At 43.0% G+C, this 24,784-nt stretch overlaps 1 protein-coding gene across 2 annotated transcripts in view; it reads left to right on the plus strand.

The window, feature by feature from the left end:
• Positions 1 to 24,784, plus strand: part of CHCHD3 (coiled-coil-helix-coiled-coil-helix domain containing 3) — a 221,703-nt gene that overhangs the window by 131,578 nt on the left and 65,341 nt on the right. The gene's annotated exons all lie outside the window — the stretch shown is intronic.

A 24,784-nucleotide genomic window follows, 5' to 3' on the forward strand; every position in this document is an offset into this window, starting at 1 on the left:
AGCGGGAGGCCACATTAGCTAAAGTGGTGCTTCAGGTTAAGAACAGTTTCAGGTTAAGAACAAACCTCCAGAACGAATTAAGTACTTAACCCGAGGTACCACTATATGCATGAAGTGGCTGTTACAGTGAAACAGATGCCCTTCCCTTTTTCCCTGCCAAAGTTGGTAATAGGGGAAAATAACATAAGGCCTTTGTTAGGATTCTTCCTCTGGTTCAATGTTAAAACAATACCCGAAAAAGGGAGGCAGGCGAGGAAGAAGGGGGGGGGGGGATGTAATATATTGGGAGCATGGTAGTTTTTCCATATTCTTGCAATACGTTACAGGGATGTTAACACACGTTACATCCGCTTTCAGACTAATCAGGTGAGATCATGTTTGGTGCAAACAATTGTCGGTTGCAGCAAGTTGTACTGGGACAAAGAAGCAATGGCTCTTCTTTCTATATTAATAAAAAAGTTGGCAGTTTTGTTTTTATGGACTGTATGTCAGTTGCTGTGTACTGAGTCAAACCATTGGTATGTCTAGTTCAATACTTCAGCAGTGGATTTCCGATGTTTTACATAGAAGGTATTTTTTAGATCTGCTGGTGGAGATCTTTTTAACTGGGGATGCCAGTTACTGAACTTGGGTCTTACGTTATGCAAAATGTGTGCTTTGCTGCTGTGATGTGGCTTCTCCCCAGCACTGGTTTTTTTAATTAAAAAAAATATTAATTAATTAAATTTATACTGTACCTGTTCTCCCAAAGGAGTCCATGGTGGCAGTGGAATTGTACTGACCAGTTTGTAATCAAATATGTAAAGGTAAAGGTACCCCTGACTGTTAGGCCCAGTTGCAGACAACTCTGGTGTTGCAGCATTCATCTCGCTCTATAGGCCGAGGGAGCTGGCGTTTGTCCTCAGACAGCTTCTGGGTCATGTGGCCAGCATGATGCAGAGCAGCGCACGGAAACGCCGTTTACCTTCCCACCGGAGCGGTACCTATTTATCTACTTGCACTTGATGTGCTTTCGAACTGCTAGGTTGGCAGGAGCAGGGACCGAGCAACGGGAGCTCACCCCGTCGCCGGGATTCGAACCACCGACCAACTGATCGGCAAGCCCTAGGCTCTGTGGTTTAGACCACAGCTCCACCTGCGCCTCCCAATTAAATATATACCACCTCTGACTACAGAGGTTTTGTTTTACTTTTCAGTGGCTGTTGATAGGTGTATGAATATGAATATGTCTATAATCCTGTAAGAAGGCTAAAGCAGGAAGAATATGTGAATTGATAAAGAGTCGATTGTGCAATGATGAGAGCGAATCCCTGGTACTAGTGAACAGAAGCTGTGTGTTTAAGGAAGGCTTGAGCTAGTGTACCTCTCAAAACCAAAAGAGAGAAAGCAAGCAATCACTGACCATCTTTGCAAAGAATGCTCATTAATTCCTAGACCAATTCTCAGATAAAGTACCTTGGTTCCTGTTAAGGTGGCATTTGAGCATATTGCATCTCTAAGTGTCAGAGCTCCTCCATATAATTAACTGGCCATTTTTATTAGCTTTTTTTTTTTTTCAATTAGCAATTTCATATTCATGTTTCTCTCTGCAGCAGGAACACCACCGCAGTCATTGATAATAAAGGGAGATGACAACAGAGCAGATTAGTGTCAGCCCCTGTGTGCTCCTTCTAGAGCTGAGTTATTATACATATTCACTTTCAGATGACGCCTGTCACTTTGAAAATATTTCAGAGGCAGGAGTGAAGATGCGCCAACCTTTTGGTGAGGATTAATACAGGACAAAGTGACACGGCATCCATGACAGCTGGGATGCTGAAACATAAACAATTCTGTTCCCCGGGGGCAATAGCCACCCATAAATTTCATTTATGTGCAAAAAAGAAAAAGGCATTGATACTTAAAAAGAAAAAAAAGGAAAAGGAAGGAAGTGATTCCCCAAACAGCTGACAGTATTTGTAGGTCAGCAATGGCACACAGGTTGTGAGTTACTGCCTGCTTCACGGCGGCTAAGCAAGATGGAATAGTTTAACAAAGGAGTTAAAGAATAACCTTCCTATGCAGTATATCTGCTCAGGCTATAAACTCGTTATTTAAGAGTTCCCCACATTAGATTTCAAGAGAGAGATTCATTCATCAGTACTAAAGGGACATTTTCCTCTTCAGACCCTGAGAAAATATGAGCCAATTCTCCTGATTCACATTGATATCAGAGCAGCCCTCTTGAGCTTTCAGCAGGAGACACAATAGAAGGGGATGTAAGGGTATAGGCTTGGTTCTCTCCCCCCCTTTCTGCCCCCTGCCTTAATTTTGAATGAATACGTCCTAGCTGACACTCCTAGCCGAAAACCCACTAGCTGCATCTAATGCACTTGGAGCCCATAGTGGGCTAATTGCCATTCTTGTATGGGAAATGGCAAATCAATGGGAAAATAGATTGAAATAATGAAGCCGCTTAGAAGGGAAACGCTCACTTTTCCTCCAGCAGGAGACATCAGCAAAACGCCCTGAGATACTCCATCATTATACTGCGTCATTACTTCATTTCCAAAGTGCAGATGTTAAAAATTGAAGAGAATCCACAATCTATCATTACCAGACTCCCCCAGCCCCAGCCCCAGCCTGGCATGTTTCAAAATTGTGCACGAGTAGTTGAGACAAAACACATCATCTTGTTTCAAATGCGCATGCCGGGACGCGCATAATTACAGCCAGTGTCGCTCAGCACATTATCTGCTGGATTTAGACCTAGGAGACCTGGGTTTTTAATCAGACCTGCAATTTGCCATTCAACCAGTTGCTAGTTGTGACTAGTGATTGCTCTCTTGGTGACTAGAACTGGCATACCTAGAAATGCAAAAGTGAGCTACCCTGCTGTGTCACGATCCTGAGAGTGTCAGACTCCAAACCAAAATATGGATATAATGAAGACCCTCAACATACAGTGCAAACACTCATCGTGAGTGTAAGCATCCCAAAATCAGCCTTAATTTCATATGGAAAAGGCATAATGCGCCGAGCGGTTTATGTGTGTAACTTCCTAGAGCAAAATGCATGTATTCTTGGCCCATAGAGGATGAAAGGTGAAGTCAGTAAAGGTAAGGATGCGGTTGTGTTAGCAGTCTTCTACCCTCAAATCCATTGGGGTGAGGGCAGCTGCTCTCTGAACCAGTTGCAGCCTCTGTGCCTGAAAAAGAGGGCACAACATTCACTTGAACTTGTGCCTGACCTAACTGAGAATAATAGAAACTCTCACAGCTCTTAGACTTTAATCCATAAATCCTGTGATGGGAGATAGATAACATAAAGACACTATTGCCTTTAATACTGAGGAAACACCCACCAAATAATAACAGTATGATGATGGAAGAGTTGGTGTAGAGATGATGATGATGATGATGATTTATTTATTTATACCCCGCCCATCTGGCTGGCTTTCCCCAGCCACTCTGGGCAGCTTCCAACCAAATATCAAAAACAATACAGCATCAGACATTAAAAACTTCCCTAAAAGTAAAATAGTTGTTTATTTCCTTGACATCTGATGGGAGGGCGTTCCACAGGGCAGGCGCCACTACTGAGAAGGCCCTCTGCCTGGTTCCCTGTAACCTCACTTCTCGCAGGGAGCGAACCGCCAGAAGGCCCTTGCAGCTGGACCTCAGTGTCTGGGCTGAATGATGTGGGTGGAGACGCTCCTTTAGGTATACTGGGCTGAGGCCGTTTAGGGCTTTAAAGGTCAGCACCAACACTTGGAATTGTGCTCGGAAACGTACTGGGAGCCAATTAAGATCTTTCAGTACCGGTGTTATGTGGTCTCGGCGGCCGCCCCCAGTCACCAGTCTAGCTGGATTAATTGCAGTTTCCGAGTCACCTTCAAAGGTAGCCCCATGTAGAGTGCATTGCAGTAATCCAAGCGGGAGATAACTAAATAACTCTAGAATCATAGAGTGGGAAGCCTCCTGACGGTCATCCAGTCCAACCCCCTGCAATGCAGGAATCTAAATCTATGACAGATGGCCATCCAACCTCTGCTTAAAAACCTCCAAGGAAGGAGAGTCCACCACCTTCTGATGGAGTCCGTTCCACTGTCGAACAGCTCTTGTCATCAGAAAGTTCTTCCTGATGTTGAGTCGGAATCTCCTTTCTTGCAACTTGAATCCATTGGTTTGGAGCAGGAGAAAACAAGCTTGCTCCATCCGCCATGTGACAGCCCTTTAGATATTTGAATATGGCTCTCATATCTCCTCTCAGTCTCCTCAAAGGTAGTTGAGTGATGAGTGAGTGGCAGCCCCAGTGTTCCTTAGCAGTGGGCTTTACCCATCCAACTCCTACCCAGAAGACTGTGTTGTTGTTTTTAAAGGAAGATGCCACCCACTGCCATCGTAAACCACCTCTCTATTTCAGAATTTGCCTAAAATCTCCCCTCCAAAATTAGATAAGTCCCCAAATATGGTAGAGGATATCACCCATGGATGTAGGCATGCAAATAGGTCTGAGATTGGTCTAATGAGTGCAAATGCCATTTAGGGCTGGTCGAGGAGAGTAATGCAATATTATTCCCCAATGCGTTTTGGGGGGAAGGTTGGGTGTTCACCCAGACAGTCAAAAGGTTGCAGTTTTCCCAAGCAGCTTTCAAATGCTATTCTCCACAAAGCGGTTTGGGAGTGGAATGTGATAGCGTTCTGATATCTCACCTGTATTAGTGTGACCTGAAGAGTAGTCCAGCAAAGCTTCAGAGTCTTCTCCCTTTCCCATTGTCATCCTTTCCAAAGCTGACGGTGAAGAAAACTTGCCCGCACAGTTCAGTGTAAAGAGTTTTATCAACTCGAAGGCACAAGACAATTCAGACACACTCTGTAACTAAAGTTAAGAGATGCTGATGCATCAAATGCTGTACTACTAAATGCAGTAACCTGGTCTTAGAGGTTAAACTGAAAAGGTTCAAATATACAGAGAGGTCCAAGTTTGAAGAAAGAAGAAGAAGAGTTTGGATTTGATATCCCACTTTGTCACTACCCTAAGGAGTCTCAAAGCAGCTAACATTCTCCTTTCCCTTCCTCCCCCACAACAAACGCTCTGTGAGGTGAGTGGGGCTGAGAGACTTCAGAGAAGTGTAACTAGCCCAAGGTCACCCAGCAGCTGCATGTGGAGGAGCGGAGACGCGAACCCGGTTCACCAGATTACGAGACTACCACTCTTAACCACTACACCACACTGGCTCTCCATCAGTCACTGCCAACACAGTCACAGTCACTGCCAATACACACCTGACTGCAGAATGCAGGGTTGGAGCCTGTGGCCTTCAGCTCTTTCGAAAGGCCGACCACAGCTGGCGTCCTAACCTTGAGCAGAAATCACATGCAGGATAAGGGCCACTTGAGGCACAGACTAAGCAGTTAGTGCAGTTTCGCACATATCCCCAAATTACAGCAGCAGGATGTGGATAGGCAGACCAGTGAAGTTCTACTCAGAGTAAACCCACTGAAATTAATGGGCCTAAATTAGCCATTAATGTCAGTGAGTCTGTTCTGACTAGCACTGAATACAACTCAGTGTTAGGGAAGCTTGCCAATTTCATTTTTTTTAAAGCTTTGTTTGCAAAATACAAGTAATTTAAGCATACTAAGTTATATCATTCTTTAGGGCAGTGGTTCCCAAACTGTGATCTGTGGAGCGTTGGTGTTGCCCCAAAGCATCTCCAAGTCCTCCGCGAAGAGATTGGAAAGAAAAAGTTGGTTAGAGACTGGTGCTGATAACACCAAGGTTGCAGGTTCGATCCCCGTATGGGGCAGCTTCATATTTGTGCATTGCAGGGGGTTGCAATGGGGCCCCTTCCAATTCTACAATTCTATGATTCATAAGGGCGACAATAGTACTCCGTGACGAATTTCTCTCCTAGAAAGTGCTCTGCGACTCAAAAAGTTTGGGAGCCACTGCTCTAGGGCATCAGAAAATATTCCGATGCATACTGAAAAATTCCCAGTTCAAAATTTTATGGGAAATCAGGGTGGTTATGATATATGTGGAAGGAAATCTAGTTTACTCCCGAACAACACTGTGATGTAGGGTTGGCTGAGAGTTTGACTGGCCTGAGTGCTTCATGGAGGTTTTCCTCCAGCGCAAGTCGAACTCTTGCCTCCATTTGCTCTTTAAGCTCCTCCACTGTTAAAGAACAGAAGTGATCCACATAGCTGCAGCTTCAGAAACACTAGCACCGTATCATGGCAAAGTTTTAATAAAATCTTACAGAAAAAGGAAATAGATAAATACCAGCATTGAGACTGACCCCTGCAGTAAATAGGAGGCAGTGGAAGACAGGAGTGCCTGGCGTGCTCTGGTCCATGGGGTCACGAAGAGTCGGAAACGACTAAACAACAACATTTCGCACAGGCGAATGGGATCTGTCTTCACGAATCATGCTTGGGTTCAAATTCCTGAAAATGCAGACATAAGTTACAATCCTCTCTTTTTTTATAACTTCTGTTTTTCCTCTGTGGCTTATGCTTGCAGGTAGGATTTTTAGCTCGTAGGATCGGTGCTTCATTTGCAGCATCAGTTTACTGCGCAGGCTGTCAAGGAGTATTAAACTTCAAATAAGATGAGCACACAGACAGTAAAGCTGCGAGTTGATGGCACACACTATACCTGGTATTAACCAGTATTATCCATCCCGCTTGCTGCAGTAAATAGGATTTTGCTATTATGATGTGTCAGGGTTTTCACAGCAATCAAATTTACTAGACACTAAACTGCTCTCCTCTCCGCTGAGCGGCTTTAGTCTGGATTTTTGTGCTCGCATTAATCCTGTTGGTAGGAAATCCTCATCCCAATAGTGTAGAGAAATTATAATTTAATGATCTCTTCACTACCCCCCACCCCCCGCTCCATTCAAGGCTCAGAAAGGAATGCTGGGCTTTTGCAGTGATAGCTCTAGGGCTTTGACAAAGGAGATAATGCGCAATTCAGCTTCTAAGCCAAGTATCATCTCTGTGCATGTGTGTGTACATTTGCCGTGAACAAAAGTATTACAATGCAAGCCACGCGGGTTTCAGATTTCCCTGCACGCACGGCTGTATTCATCTTCTCAGAGGTTCAACAGGTGAATGATCTAGCAATTGGATAGTTTGTTTGGTGAACTCCGGCTTGCAAACGTTGGCTGTAGCTGTGCAAACATTTCTGACCTATATGTTAGGCTTAACTATAGCAAAGGGACCGTGTTGCCCTCTGAGCCACATAATAACTTCAGAGGCAGAAAGCACGTTCTTTGGAATTTAGGCATCACGTTCCTTCCACAGCAATGTTGTGCGGAGGTTTTTATTGCATGTCTTACAGCTGCAGATTATGTAAGAGGTCGTTTCTCATTCAACCTGAGCTTTTTCATGAAGTTCGCTGTCCACAGGGAATGTAAATAAGTGGGGCCTGCAACAAAACGTTGTAGCGTAGAGTGTTTCTCTTTTCCAAGTCAGCCTGCCATGCCATGCCATGCCATGCCATTGCAACCCTCCCCCTAATTTTCCATTGACCCGCCCCCAACAGACACTTTGCATTCTGTACCCACCAGTCATGCTCAGCTACCAGTGGGCTGTTTCGGTTGCCCTCCCCCAAGATGTTTTTATTCAAATCAGCTTTTCACAGCTGGGGTAAGAGGGGGCTCAAGAAGGAGAATGAGAATAAAGTTACCCACTCCAAACACTTGGGAAGAGAATAAGCTTTGTGCTCGGCTAAAGAAACATATGAGGGATGTGGGTGGCGCTGTGGATTAAACCACAGAGCCTAGGACTTGCTGATAAGCAGGTCGGCGGTTCGAATCCCCGCAACGGGGTGAGCTCCCGTTGCTCGGTCCCTGTTCCTGCCAACCTAGCAGTTCGAAAGCACATCAAAAGTGCAAGTAGATAAATAGGTACCTCTCCGGCGGGAAGGTAAACGGTGTTTCCGTGCGCTGCTCTGGTTTGCCAGAAGCGGCATAGTCATGCTGGCCACATGACCCGGAAGCTGTACGCCGGCTCCCTTGGCCAATAAAGCGAGATGAACGCCGCAACCCCAGAGTCGGACACGACTGGACCTAATGGTCAAGGGTCCCTTTACCTTTAAAGAAACATGTAAAAGTTTTTAAATCTCTGTTTTAGGTTTGCTTTAGGCTTAACTGGAAAAAGACTAGGATATTAGTGCAGGTTTTTAGCTGTTAATCTTAACTTTCAGCAGGGTTTTAGTACATTATCCCCAGCCTATCCCAAAGCTACACATTTAAATACAAGCAAAGATATTTGGCTTTCAAAAAGTAGGTTGGCATTCGCTACCCCCAAATAATGACTTCCAGGAAAGACAGAAAGCCAGTGGTAACATTACCAGGTCAGGCCCTATTACTGACTTTAGATTTCACCGATATCTGTTCCTCCCTAGTGCTAAAAAGTTCTTTCTATCAGCTCTGAATCTGGGAATGCTGTACTTCTGGTAAGAACAGCCCATGATTATATATTGTAATGAAGTAAAGCTGTTCAGACCTCTTTATTCCCTGCAGTTTCCGTGAATAGTTGAAGCATGTGTTTGGCACCGTAAACACATCACTCCCTTGGGTATAGAAGGCAACTGTATAGTTAAAAAACACTCAGCTCCTTAAGAGAGGCCGACTTGTGTAGTCTTTGTGCGAGTCTTGACTGCATGCTTTTGGATTTCAGAGGCAATATTCTGAAACGAGGAGCTTGATTAATTTCAGCAGAAAGTGCTGTTATATGATAATGGGACGTCCCCACTCCCATAAAGCCCCCTTTGAGGGACTGAAGTACCTGTTTACCTTCAAGGGACTGCACAAGACTTATTGAAACAATTGTGGACTTCCGGGGGCGGCGCGAACGGCAATGGCGGTCCTCTTCCACTAGTGAGGAGGAGGCTCCGCAGAAAAGGGTCGTCCGCTACGGCGAAGCGGAGACCCACGTCGGAAACCCACAGGCAGTAAGAGCCTGTGGTCCTGAGGCTCGGTGGGCGCCAGAAGCGACCCTCTTAGCGTTAAAGGAACCCCGTAAGGGGCTCCGGAACGTGGAGGGGGGTTGCGGCGCTGTGAGCCGTTTCGCAATCTGCGGAGCAATCTGCTGCTGCCGGTGAGCGCTGATCCCTTTTCCTGCAAATTTTGGATCCGGATGAAAACAACAACCTATTCGTGAGTAAAGACTGAAATACTCTAAATTTGAGACTAAAAGCTGAAACTAAAAGATTGAACTTGGCTGAAAGCGGAGAGACGTGGAAACAGGAAGTCCATCTTCCGCTGCCATTGAACTTTAAAAAGCAAAGAGCTGGAGGAGTGGAGGCTGAAAAAAGAACTTTTAACCTTATTGATCCGAGCACCCACTGAACCTGCTATATAAAGTAAAGACTTTAAGTTTATGACTTGGAATTACTAATTTGCATTTGACTTATCCTTCCTTTATTGGATTACAATTGAAAGGTGAAACCCAGGGTCCGGAGCTGCCTGAGCTCTTTGAGAGACTGAGCTGTCAGTTTTGCAGACTTGGCTACTGTGTATCAGAACTTGCAACAATCTGAGGGTATTTGGATCTGCTAATTTGAAACATCTTTTGGAGACCAGTAAGCACTGTTTGAAACAAAGTGACTATTAATATCAACTCTGCTAAATACTTGTATTTGAAGGTTCTTGGACATTAAATCAGACTCTGAAAGACATTTTAAGCTCCCTCTAGAGGATTGGAGATTTAAAACAGTGACTTTACATTTACTTTCTATTTCCCGGCTGCTTGCTTTCTCTGGGCCTCTCTATTCCCATGGGAATAACTCAGTGTGACCTTGACTGATAGATAACGTTGGAATGAGTGGCACAAGAAGAAGAGGAAGAGCTAGACAAACAACTTTGACAACCCTAACCTCAGCCTCGCAGATACGTAGATCATCTGTACCTACTCTGCCTTCAGAAGTAGAAGAAGCCGCTCTGCCACAGCCAAAAGAGGGAGAAATAGAGCAGTTACAATTGGAAGATATGGCCTCAGGATCATCTGCTTCTATTTTAGAGAAAATTTATGAAAAATTGGAAGCTTTGGATAAGAAAGCAGATGAGCAAACAGCTAAGATTGATCAAAATACAGAATGCCTAAATAAATTAACTGGACAAGTGGCACAGAACACACAGGCAATTGGACAGTTGACGGAGGCCACAGCAGAAAATCGGAAATTGGCTGAGGATACTAGACAAAAATTAGAAAACTTAGAACAAGAGGTAAGACCACTCACCAAACAAGTAGGGGAACATCAGATTTATCTTTCTATGATAGAACTGCGAAATCGTGAGAATAATCTAAGGATTAGGTCGCTACAAGAAGCAGAAGAAGGTAACCTAGCTGAGTTTTTAACTAAAGAATTCTCCAAGTTTTGGAATTTAGAGGAAAAGGATTTTAAAATTGTGTCAGCTTTCAGGCTTGGAAGATTTATAAAAAAGGAGAGGCCCAGAGACTGCCTGATAACATTGAGATCAAAGGAGGAAAGGGACAAGATTTTGGGCCTACACTACGGAAAGTCACTGGACATTTTGGACAGAAGAATTGAAATCTACAAAGATATCCCGAGACAACTGTTGGACCTTAGAGCCGCCTATTCTGAACTTGCTAAATTACTAAGGAGCAACGCAATTGCTTTTAGGTGGGAATTTCCCCAAGGAATATCCTTTACCTTTAGAGGGAAGAAGGTCAAAATTAGAACACCGGAAGAGAGAGACAAATTTCTGTCTACATACGGAGAGGACCTCCAAAAAGGAATTGAATTACCTTCTGGGCCTGGAGCACCGGCAGTACCGGCACCTGTGGAACCTGAAGATCCTGTGAATAAGACACCACCCCTTGAAAAATAATCAGATCTATTCAGGATGTCTCTGCAACTGTTGAGCTGGAATATAAATGGCTGTAACATTCCGGAAAAAAGGAAGAAAATATTTCATATATTAAAAAAAGAACAATTGGACATTATTTGTTTACAGGAAACACATGTGACAAGGCTCCACAGAAAAGTGTTAATAAATAAAAGATTGGGCCAGGAATTTATATCTTCAGACAGAGTGAAGAAGAGAGGTGTGGTGATATATGCGAAAGAGAGCCTGTCACCCAAATTCTTATTTAAAGATGAACATGGAAGAATTTTGGCAATTGAGATACAACACCAAGGAGAGAAACTTTTGATATTAGGAATTTATGCACCTAACGAAGGGAAATCGGAATTTTACAATAAGTTGCATGAGACTATGCTGGATTATCTGGACTATAACAACATCATAATGATGGGAGACATGAATGGGGTCGTATCAACTAACATGGACAAGTCACAAAGTCAAAATGTCACAAAAGACGGCAGACTACCTAAAACTTTTTTTGAAATGACAGACAATATGGATTTGATTGACATCTGGAGGACAAAGAACCCACTAGGAAGAGAGGGAACATTCTTTTCTGAAGCTCAGCTGACCTGGACAAGAATCGACCAAATATGGATATCTAGAGGCCTGGCACCTAAGGCCAGAAAAGTGGAAATCTGCCCAAAGACCTGTTCCGACCATAATGCAGTAAAGATGGATATGACACTACTACCAACCGGCTCTTTTAGATGGAAGATGAATGACAATTTGTTTAGAGACCAGGAAATTACCAAGAAGGCCCAAAAAGCTTTGAAGGACTATTTTGAGATAAATATGAATGCTACGGTGGAAAAAAGAATCGTCTGGGACGCAAGTAAAGCTGTAATGAGGGGATTCTTGATACAACAGAATGCTGTAAAGAAAAGGACACAAAATGAGAAAAAAGACAAGATTCTGGACAAAATAAAAGAATTAGAGAAGAAGTTAAGATTAAATCCGAAGTCACAGCCAACTCTGAGAGAAATTAAACTTTATCAAACACAATATTCTAAATTGATAAATCAGGAAATAGAGTGGAAGGTTAAATTAATGAAACAAAAAACGTTTGAGTCGGCGAACAAATGTGGAAAACTGCTAGCTTGGCAGTTGAAGAGAAGACAAAGATTAAATACGGTTACAAATTTAGAGATTGAAGGAAAAAACATCCAGAATCCTGTGGACATTAGAAAGTGTTTCCAGAGATACTTTAAAAAATTATACACCCAAGGGCCGCAAGACGAGGCTGAGATTAAACAATTTTTGGCAAAAAATGGATTATCAAAATTGTCACAAGAAAATAGGACAGTCCTGAACAGCAAAATAACACGACAAGAGATTGAACAAGCCATTCAGAACATGCAATTGGGCAAATCTCCAGGGCCAGATGGGCTGACCTCCAAGTACTACAAGACATTAAAAGATTACTTGATACAACCTTTGATGGAGGTCAGCAATGAAATTATGGAGGGGAAGAGGGCACCGGAGTCGTGGAAGGAAGCGTTTATCACATTAATACCAAAGACGGAAGCTGAAAAGACACAACTTAAGAACTATCGTCCCATCTCTCTTTTAAATGTGGATTACAAAATATTTGCAGACATTTTGGCAAGTAGACTTAAAAAAGTTTTAAATGAAGTAATCCATAAGGACCAGGCAGGCTTTCTCCCAGGTAGACATTTGTTTGCTAATACAAGGAACATTATTGACATTTTGGAACTTTTGCAAACAGATATAAACACAAAAGCAGTTTTAATTTTTATAGACGCGGAGAAGGCCTTTGACAACATCTCCTGGAAATTTATGATGGGAAACTTAAAAGAAATGGGAGTGGGACGGGGTTTTGAGAATGGGATTGAGGCGATATATTCAGAGCAGAAAGCTAAACTGATAGTTAATAATGTGGTTACAGAGGAGTTTAAAATTGAAAAAGGAACACGACAAGGTTGCCCTATCTCCCCTTTGTTATTTATTTCGGTTCTGGAAGTGCTATTGAATATGATCAGAGGGGACCGGTTGGTGGAAGGAATCCAGGTCGGACAGAAACAATATAAACTAAAAGCTTTTGCAGATGACCTGGTTTTGACCCTGCAGGAGCCAGAGTCTAGTACGAAAAGAGTATTACAACTGATTAATGACTTTGGTCGGGTGGCTGGATTTAAACTAAATAAACAGAAAACTAAAGTTTTGGGGAAAAACTTGACAGATACAGAGTCAGAACGGTTTCAGAAAGAGACAGAACTTAATGTGGTTAAAAAAGTAAAATACCTAGGGGTAAACATAACAGCAAAAAATCTAAGTCTATTTAAGGATAATTACGAAAAATGCTGGGCAGAAATCAAGAGAGACTTAGACAGTTGGTCAAAATTGAAACTTTCTTTGTTAGGCCGAATTGCTGCTATCAAGATGAATGTATTGCCAAAGATGTTGTTTTTGTTCCAAACACTTCAGGTATTGGACAGAACGGAGTGCTTTCAGAAGTGGCAGAGAGACATTTCTAAATTTGTCTGGCAGGGCAAAAAGCCCAGAATTAAGTTTAAGATTTTAACCGATACGAAAGAAAGAGGGGGCTTTGCCCTGCCAGATTTAAAGTTGTATTACGAGGCCGCAGCGTTCTGCTGGCTAAAAGACTGGCTACTTCTTGAAGACACTGACGTGTTGGATTTGGAAGGGTTTAACAATGCTTTTGGATGGCATGCATACTTATGGTATGACAAGGTTAAAGCAAATAAGGCCTTTAAGAACCATATTGTCAGAAAATCACTGTTTAATGTCTGGACAAAATATAAAGACTTGCTGGAAAATAAAACTCCAAGGTGGCTTTCACCTTTGGAAGCTAAGGCCCGAAAAAGACCCAATATGGAGGCTAAATGGCCTAAATATTGGGAAATATTAGAAAAAGATGGAGACAATTGGAAATTGCAGAGTTTGGAGAAAATGAAGGATAAAGTGCGAGACTGGTTACATTACGCTCAGATTAAAGAAGTTTTTAAAAATGACAAGAAACTAGGGTTCCAGGTGGAGAAATCGAAACTAGAAACAGAATTGTTAGAACCAAAGACTAAGGTACTTTCAAGGATGTATAACTTGCTGTTAAAATGGAATACACAAGATGAAATGGTTAAATCGGCTATGATAAGGTGGGCACAGGACATTGGGTATAATATTATGTTTGAGGACTGGGAAAGGTTGTGGAGTACTGGATTGAACTTTACTGCATGCAATGCTTTGAAAGAAAATGTAATGAAAATGATATATAGATGGTATATGACCCCAGTCAAACTTGCAAAAATTTACCACCTGTCTGATAATAAGTGTTGGAAATGTAAAGAGAGTGAAGGAACATTCTTCCACCTCTGGTGGACCTGCCCTAAAGTGAAGGCGTTCTGGGAAATGATTTATAATGAACTGAAAAAGGTATTTAAGTATACCTTCACAAAGAAACCAGAGGCCTTTCTTTTGGGTATTGTCGGCCAAGGGGTGGTAAAGAAGGACCGGACATTTTTTATGTATGCAACAACAGCAGCAAGGATACTACTTGCAAAGCACTGGAAAGCTCAAGATCTACCCACACTGGAAGAATGGCAGATGCAACTGATAGACTACATGGAACTAGCTGAGATGACTGGCAGAATTCGCGACCTGGGAGAAGAGAAGATGGAGGAGGATTGGAAGAAATTTAAGAACTATTTACAAAAACATTGCAACTTGAGTGAATGCTAAGCAGGATGCTAGATCATAAATAATTGAGCACCACTAACTTAGATGATTTAAGAAAATAAGTGAGATTGAGAAAATATAACTCTTTTTGAGAACTATAAGATTATGAATATATAGAAGGGATATAAGAATGCAAATAAGATAACAAATTGCTGGTAAAAAGTTATAACGATGAAAGTGGGAGCGGGAGATGTGAGGAAGTCCAAAAAAATATATATGTGAAAGTATGTTAAGATATTTGTTATATTGCCTGTTACATTTATTCTTATTGTAAACTCCAATAAATATTATTAAAAAAAAAAAAATGAAACAATTGTGAGATGGGACTTGCAGTCCATTTCCTTTCTTGCCAACCGTTGTCCTGGAACTCATTATTGTGGAATTTGGGGGCAAGTACCCCAGGGCTGCTTTGCAAATGTACTGCAAGCTGGAGGGCAGCCACTAAGCAGCATCTACTCTTGTCACATTCATGAATTTAATTTGCATCAGTGTGGTGGACACCAGAACTTTTGATAGTGGGAAGACTGTCTTACCTGCTGGGCTTTCTAGAAAGTTGTGTCGGCTATTCACTTTTCTTGTTCTGAATGTCTTAACACAGAGATGGTAAGGCTATAGCCCTCCAGATGTTCTTGGAGTCCAACTCCCATCAGCCCAGCCAGCAGAACCAGCAATCAGAAATGTTGGGAATTGGAGTCCAGCAACAACTGAAAGGTCATAGGGTAGGCATTCCTGGTCTATCGTGTGAAAACACTGAGCTTTCAAAAACAGTAATTGTCAGAAATTATAGACTGGGAAGGGAGCAGAAGGTCATCTCACCCAACATTGGCTCCCCACTTTATTTGTACTGAATCATTCCAATTACCGTATTTTTCGCTCCATAAGACGCACCTGACCATAAGACGCACCTAGTTTTTAGAGGGGGAATGAAAAAAATATTCTTTAAAGGTAGCGCTGAGCAGAGCCTGTATGCATCCCATGGATGCGTGGAGCGTGTGTGTGGTGCTTGCAGGCTTTTCCCCGATGAGAGAGAAGGGCAGCCCGCGCACATGCTCCGTGCTCTTGGGGGCTTTTCCAGGAGGTGGGGGAAGGGACTGAGGGGCTATCCCAGAAGCCAGAACAGCAAGAGGGAGCGCTGCGCAGCGATCCCTCTCGCTGTTCTGGCTTCTGGGATAGCTGCGCAGCCTGCATTCGCTCCATAAGACGCACACACATTTCCCATTACTTTTTAGGAGGGAAAAAGTGCGCCTTATAGAGCGAAAAATACGGTATAAGGTTCACCACAGAATTCAGACCACTCCCTTTAGAGAGAGGTGATTTGCTTAGCAAATAAAGAACCCCACAAGCTCTTAGAAAAGGCCAAGACTACCCATGCTTACTAACCAAGCTGTGTTTCCAAATTGCAATAGATTCTGCATATGAGACAAAGGACGTTGTAGTGCGACCACCCTTGAAAAGAAAATGCTCAGGACCAGGAAGTCCTTAACATAAAAGACCCATTCCTGGGCAATGTGCTTGAATGAGTGTTAGCTCATCAATATCAAGCACTCTCTGATGTTCAGCAACTTCAGTTAGGGTTTAGGCCTTGTTTTGGCACTGAAACAGCCTTGTGAGGTGACCTTTGCTGGGCGAGAGAAATGAGGGAGAGCAGCTCAGTTGATTTCCCTGGACTTTTCAGTACCATCAACCACGGCATCCTTCTGCAAAGGCTGTCCAAACTGGGCGTGGGTGGTGCTTATCTACAGTGATTCCACTTATACCTGGAGGAGCATTTTCTGAAGTTATTGCTGGGGGGACTTCAGATCAACCCTATTGAATTACCACTTCAGGTTCCCCCCAGTGTTCCATTTTATTCAAGCAGCCACAACTCTACTTGGATACCAAGAACCTGGCTTCAGTGACAGGACAGGTTACTGTCCTGATGAGCAAACAGACTAATTAAATAGAGGGTGGACAATTTAGATAGGGGAGGAAAATGGAGGCAGAGATAAGCAGAGGGAGAAATACATGGTTTTATTTCAGTTGCCCATAATTTGTAGGGGATTTTCTTGATATCCTAGCACAAGTCCCGACTTGCATCTTTTCGTTCCTCACTGTCACATTAGTTGCAAGCATTCTGGAGCTTTTCAGGCACACTGGCCTGCTGCTTTCAATCTTATCACCACAACTATGAGGCCCTGTAATTTACTGAACACTGTGATTCTTGGGATTCTAATAAACCCACTGACTTCACAAAAGTGCTTTAGGGTCATGTGCGCAGAGATCATTGGATTGCAGCTCGAGGTGATCGTTCTTGTCACCTAAATGGCATTACCCTCCGTTTCCGAGGATCCGAAGGACAGGTTGCTTTGGCGTGCAGGCGATATCCCAGGACCAAATATTGCTTAGGACTAGGATGAGTCTTGGCTCCCATGCTGTCCGCAGTGGCCATTTTTCAACTCTCTGAACCTCTGGGCTCTGCACTGGAAAGATTAAAAACAGAGAGTTCATCACAGCTTCACAACAATGCATTGATTAACACAATACCTTCTGTATTGTGGGTCAGAGTTTAATATTGCTGGCAGCTTCACACAATTGAGCTGTCAGTTTGGTCCAAAACATGACACTCTGTCAGCAGAGCTCCTGCCTTCCTCTCTGTAGATTGCACTGCATTTGGAGAGGGTATTGTGATGGGAGAACTCTGTGCCAGTTAGGCCAAGACTAGCAAGTTTGTCAATGACAATTACAGTATCTCAGACCTCAGCTTGTCTGGTGCAGGTGGAAAATGAAGTATCATTTTTAAATGATGAGTTGGATCTGAAGAAGTGCAAGTGGAAGGAAGCTAACCACTAGTTGCTGTTCAGACACTTGCAATATCCGTAGCAGAAGAGTGGGTGCAGACACTTTGTGTTATGGTAGTGTAGTTCTTCTCTTGTTTATGCAAGCAGAAGAACCTGATTGGATTTACTTCCACTTTCTTCACACAATGCTCTACCACAGGGGTCAGCAAACCTTTTCAGCAGGGGGCCGGTCCACTGTCCCTCAGACCTTGCAGGGGGCCGGACTATATTTTGAAAAAAGAAGAAGAACGAATTCCTATGCCCCACAAATAACCCAGCCATGCATTTTAAATAAAAGCACACATTCTACTCATGTGAAAACACCAGGCAGGCCCCACAAATAACCCAAAGATGCATTTTAAATAAAAGGACACATTCTACTCATGTAAAAACACGCTGATTCCCGGACCGTCAGCGGGCCGGATTGAGAAGGCGATTGGGCCGGATCCGACCCCCAGGCCTTAGTTTGCCTACCCATGGTCTACCACAAAGTGTGCAAAGCAGCAGAAATTACCTTTCTTCTTCTTTTGGACGGGTGCCTCTGGGTCCAACCCGATTTCAACTATATTAGCATTCCAAACTCCATATCCCAGTTCCCGACTGTCGTAAGTTGTGCACAGTCTTCCCCTGACCATGCTATGTGCTCATTTTCATTTACTTCTCCCCCTCCCCACATTTCTTCTTCTTTGGTGATCACTCGTAACCAAGTAAGATTGTCTTCCATAAACACAGTTTTAACAATGAGTCCGTAAGTGACTGTGGAGGCCAATCCTGGATCCACATGTCCTTCCACCAAGCTAAAAACATCCATTATTGCAGCCTGTGAACAAACTTTTGGATACCAAACCAAGAAACACCAGGACTGGTTTGATGAGAATGGCAGTGAGATTGAATGACAAGAAAAGGAAGGCCTTTCAGATTTGGCAAAGAGATAGAAACTGTGCCACTAAGAAAAAAACATATGCCAATGCTAAGGTTGAGGTTCAAAGAAGAACCAGAGAACTAAAAAATACCTGGTAGATTAAAAAAACCCCTCAAGAGAGCCAGCACTTAGCCCACACACATGATGCACAGAGATTCTTTAAAGCCACAAAGACCATCTGTGAGCCAATAAATCATGGCATATGCCCCCTACGCTCAGCAGACAGTACCACACTTCTAAAAGATAAAGAAGCTATTGCATTGCTCTGGAAAGAACATTACCAACATCTCCTTAACCGCAACTCCCCCGTAGCTGCTGAGGTCCTCTCACAAATTCTGCAAAAACAAGTTAGAGATGTGCTTGCAGTATCTCCAAATTTGGCAGAGTTGTATACAGCTATTAACCAAATGAAAAACAAAGCCAGTGGATCTGATGGGATACTTGCCGAAATCTTCAGAGTGGGTGGAATTGAACTTACACAACAACTTCACAAGCTCATCGAAAAAATCTGGGAAAGAGAAGAAATCCCAGCAGACTTTAGGGATGCCAAAATTATCAATCTCTTTAAAAAAGGTGACAGAACTGGTTGTGGAAACTATCGAGGCATCTCTCTCTTAGCTGCGGCCAGCAAAATTCTTGCAAAGATCTTAGCAAACCATCTCGTAACAATATGCGAGGTGACCCTTCCTGAATCCCAAAATGGTTTTCAGCCTTCTATGGGGACAGTGGACATGATTCTCACCGCTCAACAGCTACAAGAAAAATGCAGAGAGCAAAACCAACCCCTGTATATGGCATTTATTGACCTGACTAAGGCTTTCGACACTGTAAATCGTAATGCCCTGTGTGGACTGTCCTTCTGAAAATTGGCTGCCCAGATAAATTTGTAAACATCATTCGGCTCCTCCATGATAATATGACAGCAACAATCACAGATAACAATGGCTCTCAAAGTGAACCATTCACAGTGTGATCAAGTGTTAAACTGGGTTGCGTTATTGCCCCAACTCTATTCATTAATTTCATTGCCATGTGAAAACAGAGTTTGTCTTTTACAATCTTCAATCCATTTTGGGGTGCCACTGCAGCTCCCCTGCTCCCCGCAATCTGTTCTACGTATATGAAGGTGAAACTGTCAGAAACTGTCAATTTGGTTTGTCTGTATCCTGTGCTGAGGCACTTTAGCCATTGAATGCAGACATTCCTTTTTTATCAGTGGGGAGAGAGAGAAAGAAAGAAAGAAAGAAAGAAAGAAAGAGAGAGATGCACTATCTTTTATTGTGTGCACACAAAATTTCAGCTTTTTAGCTGGTATGGAAGTACTCTCATGATACCTCTGTCAGCGAGACCTAAGCATTTTTATATATGACAGCAGGGACAAATCCTTACATACATTTAATCATTGCAAAGATATGCTACCCAACTGTGGTTACAACTTGAAGAGCCTCTATGTTTGATGACACTTTCCTTTGTTAAAAAGAAATTATTCTTCTCATTCATTACTGTCCTTATGATAGATAGCAACACTGAAGTATCACTTAATTTTTTATATAAAAAACTCCCAAGTTGTTTTTCACATTGAATAATAAGCATTAATCTTATATTTCTTGCAAGAATTTTTTTTTCCCCAGGCAGACATATCGTATGTTATAGTTAAACATGGCCATTTAAGTTTTAGACTGGTTCTCCTTGGTGCCAGGATTTGTGCTAAGCATTAAAACAGCAGCTGCAGTAGCTGTGCTTTGGAAAGAGACAGCACCTTTAGCTGGAAGACTGGCCTTTTTCCAGGGCAAAATAGCTACATGTATGACTTCTATGGAAACAAGGTCTGAGGCTTATCCATCATTGAGCATTAGTGGATTTGATAAGTAAAATACCGCCTCTCCCACTTTGTTTTGTTACGTTTCAGTATTTATTTCCTTACTATAGCATTCAATTTTCAATGCATATACAGGTGAAGACAAGGAACACACAGGATTAGACAGAAATAAATACAGAGGACTCTTCAGAGTGCCAATCATTACATAATCAAAATGGCAACATCCGCACGCAGACTTGAGTGACCCCAAGATTTGCAGAAACACAAAAGAAAATCTTCTAAGAACAAATCGTAAAATAAAGGGGGGGGGGAATGGACCATTGAGATTTTCACATGCTCATTGCCCACACAATGCTGTCTTTTGGGGTCGGCACTGGAAAATTGAGGAGGATGCAGGATAGAATGGAGTATTCTGGAAAAGGGCTTTTAGCATGAGCACCCAGCACGTTTTGTTGCAGGATCTACTTGTAATTTATAAAAGGTAACAAGAGAAGTATTGAAAGTTGCTGCTCACCATTTGAAAATTATTGTAAACTTTCTCAACTTTTTTAAAAAAACAAAACAAACCCCTACTCAGAAGCTACTTATATATAAAAAAATAGTTAGAAACAATATTATCCATCAGCTGCTAAAGCAGTGTGTTTAGGGAAACAGCGGTGGTAAAGAATTTTGCTTACAAAAGTGTGTTGGTTGCTGCATGCCTCGTTTTTTGATGCAGATTGCTTCTGGGTTGCCTCTCGTTTTTGAACTTTTAAGACAAGACTTGGGAGCTGCAGCACGCAGCTTTGCCTTCCCGGTTTCCCCTTCCCCCCAATCTACATTAACCCCTTTATTCAACAAAGTGAAGCTAGAATTGATGAAAGGGAAAAAACTGAAAAGTTGCTTGAAGATACTTCTTGAATTCTCTGGGGCACACTAGTGCAAAAGAAGGCAAATATGGCAATTATCTGGACAAATGGAGACTTAGGGCTTGCCCAGATTCTCCGGTCGCTTTCTCTCGGGGACACCCAATCTTTACCACTGAATTGAAGCAAACGTCAGTCGGGTTTTCTGCAGATTGATGCTTGTTTTATTCAGCACTAAAAATTGGGTTTTCCTGGGGAAAGGGGTGGGGCAGACAGAAAACTTCTCAGACAAGTGGGAAACTGCTTAGACCCCTTGCTTTCTAGGCATGCGGCAAGCAGGAGTGTGGATGAGCCCTTGGTGGATACATAGGAAGATAACCTCAGCATCATTGATTAAAGAGCAGGCTACCATGGACAGCTCCGCTGAAATTCCTTTTTCCTCTTGATTCTCTGCTGGGAGCCAGTGAAGAGCTGATTCCGCTCACTTTCTCTCTCCCCCACACTCCCTGTCTTCTGTCTTCTATATCTCACACTTCATTGACCACAGCTGAAAATAACTTCCTGTGTGCTCACACATGTGCAGGGGGCTAGCGCTCTTTGATTGAAGAGCCTTCTCGAACCTCGATTGCCTAAATGATTTGGGCATCTAGAACGGTTCATTGTTATTAATGGAAATTAATGCCTGCGTTTAAACCCAAACATTCCTGTTCTGTGCTTTTTGAAGTGCTTGTGGCATTTCTCTTCTTCTCCATTCCCTGCCTGAGACGTATCGGAATAAGTTTGTAGCTACTTTGCAGTTTTGGACAGAGCCTATGTAAAAGCTGAGCTCGATAAGCCGCATTGTAATACAGTTACAGATAGGTAGCCGTGTTGGTCTGCCATAGTCAAAATAAAAAAATTCCTTCCAGTAGCACCTTAAAGACCAACTAAGTTAGTTCTTGGTATGAGCTTTCGTGTGCATGCACACTTCTTCAGATACACTGAAAATGGAAGTCCATCAACCTCACCAAGATCTGGCAACTTCTGTTTCAGTGTATCTGAAGAAGTGTGCATGCACACGAAAGCTCATACCAAGAACTAACTTAGTTGGTCTTTAAGGTGCTACTGGAAGGAATTTTTTTATTTTGACTATGGCAGACCAACACGGCTACCTATCTGTAACTGGAACTATGGAAGGCACCACATTGAGCCGCATGAAATGGAAGTCCATCAACCTCACCAAGATCTGGCAACTTCTGTTTCAGTGTATCTGAAGAAGTGTGCATGCACACGAAAGCTCATACCAAGAACTAACTTAGTTGGTCTTTAAGGTGCTACTGGAAGGAATTTTTTTATTGTAATACAGGAAACAGTTCTTTTTTGAAGAAGCAGCTCATCCCAGCCTGTATTCACTTATTGGTTCTCTCTGCTCCCTGCATGTACCTGCCCTTGGCTGAGACGGCCAACTTATTAGTATTGTGCTTTAAAAGTATCCTGTACGGTTTGGGTGGCCAAGGGGCTCCTGTCTAGAAATTGCTTGAGTCCCCAAAGGCTGAAGTAAAACACTATAAAGAGACGTCCAGAATTGCTCATCTGTTAAGGGACGTTTCAGAGAGTGGTGCAGTACCTTTTATTCAGCAGCCACCTTGGGATGCTGTGCTGGTTTGTACTTTGCTGCTCATGTGTTCTGCAGTCTTGTGATAAAAAGCAGTGGGAACTACCTCATCTTGCTCCATCCATTTTGCTGAATTGCTGTGATTTCATGGAACGTCCGTGACCTGTCTTGAGTATCTGGAGGGGACCCGTTAACTGGGATTTTAAAAATTGCTGTTGTGATGAAGGGATCGGAAGATTGGTTTGGCTAAACAGAAACCTTTCAGGCAGCAGCTGGGGAGAAGAGGGTACAGTTGTACCTCCGCTAATGAATCCCTCCAGTTACATAAACTTTGGGATACATAAGCGGCAAACCCAGAAGTATTATTTCTGGGGTTTTGCTGTGCGTGCATGGGCAGAAGCGTCTCTCCGGTTGCAAAAACCTTGGGATCCGGCCTGACCTCCAGAAAGGATCCCATCCGCAACTGGAGGTACCACTGTATTATGTGCCCTTGGGAAGTCTGAGGGAAAGAGTTAGGACTAGATTCCTTTTTTAAGGCTTAGGAAGGCAAAAGTGGCCTGTAGATTAACCAGCCATATCTTTGTAGGCAGATCTCTGTTGTGAATGGATGTGTGGTGCTTTTTGACTTACAAAGCTGAGATGGAGTGACAGTGAGAGGAAGCATGTAAAATATTTGTGGCCTTGGGCAGTTAGTTGTGCACAAATGTGACACAAAAAAGGTAGGTTTTCCAGACACTCTCCCCGGTTCTGCTGCTGAATTTTGCAAAACATGCATTAGTGGAAGTGGCCAGGCCCTTTCATTTATCAGTGTGAGGATATTATGCAAGGAGTGTTATCCCTGTGCAATTTTCAAACCCTCTTTAGTCAATAGCCTTGTAAACTGAAAGCTCAAACATCCTTCTCATCTGCATATAGACCTTCATTTTCTCTCCTGTCAGCCTGAGTGATATTTTAATTTTTCTGCCCCTTAGAAAACTTCAGTCTCTTATTCAGTAAATAAATGAGTCAGCCCTCAGGAAATGCTGCTGCCAGAGTGTTTCCGTTTGCCAGTGCAATAAATGTGGGAGCTAATAAATGTCCTCTCCCATCAGGAGGAGGCGTATAATGAGTAAATGATGGGAAAAGGAATTCGGGAAACAAATGATCAATCCAATCTAAGACGACAAACCATTTCTTAATAACTTGGTCTTCAGCTGAATAGAGGTCTTTTCACTGGCCACGGGGAACTGCTGAGGCAAAGCCCTGAGAGAGGGCCGTGCGTCTGTGGCAGCTGATGGATTTTGTAGGTCTGCTTTCTAGGTTCACTGAGCAGTAAGCTCTGGTTCAGAGACAACCCGTCTCACGTGATGCATTGCTCGTTCGCTGCTCCTGTAAGTGCATATGTATGCCGGCAAGTGAAATCCCCAAACTTAACTCTGAGTGAATAAATAGTGGTGGGAAAAAACCACACACTTCTGTCTTGCACCTGGGAGGAACTGAACATTCGTCCAAAGTAGCACACATGTTACATCATGTCAGGTAGAGCTTTCAGTTGCAGTCATTTGTGTGCACACGGTCACTTGTACATGCAAACAAACTAAAATAGACTTTGTTTGCCTCAAGCCAGAAATTCAGCATGCAGAGACTGTGTACACACACTGTGAGCTATAGTCAGCCAGGTCATACTCATAGTAAACCCATTGAAATTAATGAACCTAGGTTAGTCATCTCTGTTAACTTCAGCAGGTCTGCTCTTGAGTAGGAATAGCAGTGAATGCTGTCCCAACCCTTTAAACCACTCTAGAAGCTCGTTCTTTCCCTCCAAAGAATTCTGTGCACCGCAGTTGTCCCTCAGAGATTCACAACTCCCAGCAACCTTTGACAAACTACAGTGCTCCAGAAACTTTTTGGGGAAGAATTTGGTTCGGAAGGTAGTATGCTCAAAGCCAGAGTGTTGACTTCTCCATTGACTCAGCAGACCGAAGACTGTGACAAATCAGCCATTTTTGCTTAATATCTAATACCGGGGACTTGCTTTTGAAAACGTGTTTTCCAAACCCAGATATAGTCAGTTCTGCCCCAACTGGCGTCTGATGGGTAGCAAGTTTAAAAATGTAACAGGGTTGTGGCCATGGAAGAAGAAAGTGCAGTGGTTCTAAGGGTGGTAGCTGGAGGCATAGTCAGAGGCAGGGCCAGGAAGGCGTGTG

Source organism: Podarcis pityusensis (genome assembly GCF_964106645.2).
Source record: "Podarcis pityusensis genome assembly, chromosome: 10".
NCBI lineage: Eukaryota > Metazoa > Chordata > Lepidosauria > Squamata > Lacertidae > Podarcis > Podarcis pityusensis.